The sequence below is a fragment of the Gadus morhua genome, chromosome 6 (genome assembly GCF_902167405.1).
Source record: "Gadus morhua chromosome 6, gadMor3.0, whole genome shotgun sequence".
NCBI lineage: Eukaryota > Metazoa > Chordata > Actinopteri > Gadiformes > Gadidae > Gadus > Gadus morhua.
The window spans coordinates 12265700-12267717 of record NC_044053.1 but is presented as its reverse complement, the minus strand read 5'-3'; the positions used below and the strand labels follow the sequence as shown (position 1 = coordinate 12267717).

The 2018-nt window shown below is 42.7% G+C and overlaps 1 protein-coding gene across 4 annotated transcripts in view; it reads left to right on the top strand.

The window, feature by feature from the left end:
* The first annotated feature begins 319 nt into the window (after positions 1-319).
* Positions 320-2018, top strand: part of rhobtb4 (Rho related BTB domain containing 4) — a 38134-nt gene continuing 36435 nt past the window's right edge. For 2 of the 4 annotated variants that reach the window (XM_030357745.1, XM_030357748.1), the window contains exons 1-2: positions 320-473; positions 1228-1355. The gene's annotated coding sequence lies outside the window, so the exon portion shown is untranslated. The other 2 variants (XM_030357747.1, XM_030357746.1) reach the window with 2 other exon arrangements.

Below are 2018 nucleotides of genomic sequence, written 5' to 3'. Positions count from 1 at the left end.
ATAGGCCTATAATAGAGAGGGAAAGAGACAGAGAAAGAAAGAGGTAACCCTTAATTATTGAAGAATAAAGGGGGGGTCCCGATTATATTGTTTTAGATTAATGTCGACAAGTCAGATTTTTAAAAGTTCAAGTTAAAACATTTCAATTCTGACCCACGCTACATTTCACTGCTCCAAATTCAACCAGCTGCTCTGTGTGCAACTCGTTATCATTTATATGCACAGCCTTGTCTCGAGGCCGGCCTCTCCACTTTATGAATGAAAGGAGGGGGCTGGAGGGGGGTGCTCGTAAGAGTGACTGGCAATGAGCTGTCGTCACGGTGCTCGTTGATAGGCAGCGGTGGCGTTGGTCGATGTCTGGTCCAGAGTGGTGCATAAGTGGCTCTGCCACCACACATACAGAGACTGAGAGCCTCAGAAAGAGAGACAGCAGCGACCCCTCCAGCGAGGACTAAACTTCTGGCGAGGATTTGGTGAGAAGCGCTCGTAAAGGCACACGCTGAACACACGCGTCAAAGTGCGACTGAATTAAGGGCGGAATCTAAGACACAAACAAAGGATTTTCTGTATTTTTTTTAATATTTTTTATAAAGTAGGACCAGCCTACAATACAGGCTCATTAAAGCACGAAAAGAGGAATGCGTTTCTCGAACTTCCGTGGGTATGCGAGGGAATACATTGTCTTTGAGCGACAGCATATTAGGCTACAGATATGGCAAGTCAATATTCCTTTTTTTTAATTGAGGCGCAGAGGTCAGCATTGCTGGGGAACGGGTAAGGCGACAATCGTCCGGGGCAAGGATTCTCAAAGCTCCCGTCTAGGTGTGACAGCAACAACAAAGGGAAGGGAAGGGGAAAAAAAGAACTCCCATCAGCACCACAGGCTACCAAGACATTCAAAGTCTGAGACCGGCAGCAGGACAGATCAGATCATTAGGGTTCTATCGTGTTATGCCGTTCGTGGTTTCAGTTAAGTCTTTCCCACCCGATTTGGCGTCTGTTTTGATAAAAGTCGTAAGTGTTTGCCAGTTTCTCTTTTTATTTATTGGTTTCTTTCTTTAAAAAGGGGCGATCGTTTAAGGACGTCCCCGTTCCTACAGCGCAACTTTAAAAAAAAAAAAAAAAAAAAGGATCTAAGGTGATGCCATCCAGCGAAATCCTCTGACTTTGTGTGTGTTTGTGTGCATGTTTGCCCGTGCGTGTGTGTGCGTGTGTTGTGTCTTCTAGTTCAATGGGATCGAGAGCAATGAACGAGCGTTAAACCCAAAGTGAAATTAAAGACAGAAGGTGTGACCAGCCGACGACTTAAAGAGATATCCCTCGCACATTTTAGTGGGACTGCATGCTTTTTGAAGGTGAGTAACTTTTCATATTCATATTCCATGTCGATGTGTCATTGTGATTTAGCGATTGGTGCGCTGACCAGAACAACACTTGGTTTGAGATTGAATTATATAAAGTTGATGTGGAAAAACATAGGCTACACAAGTTTACTGTGGAGATAAAGCACATGCATACACGATATGCCTTGTTAACTTATAGGCTATAAACGACAGAGATGGTAGGGTATCCCATAAGTGAAGCCAAAGTTTTCTTAGTGTTATTTTTGCTGTTGCTATCCCAAACTGTTTTATATTAACAGAAAGGAATATTTTATATTCCAATATATTAGTAGGCCTATCAATATGTTAACACGCACTGTACAGGCACAAAGGTCAATTTCACAAACTTTAAACTTTTATTTTGAAAGACGTTTTTGAGTAACGCGTCCAAACTAAACACGTGCCTTCAAAGAAAAACCCCTCCAGTGTTGTTTCCTGAAGTGTTATAGCGCGGTTCATTAAATTGTCTCTAGTCTGTGCAAGTCTGCATCCTCACAAATGTAATTTGAAAAATCCATGGCACTTTGTCCTTCGAAGTTGACAGCATAACATAAAGGTTGCGTCACTCATGCACTTCATTGAATTCCCCTGACTCAAAACAATAGCCCACTGCACAGCAAGCACATGAACCACATA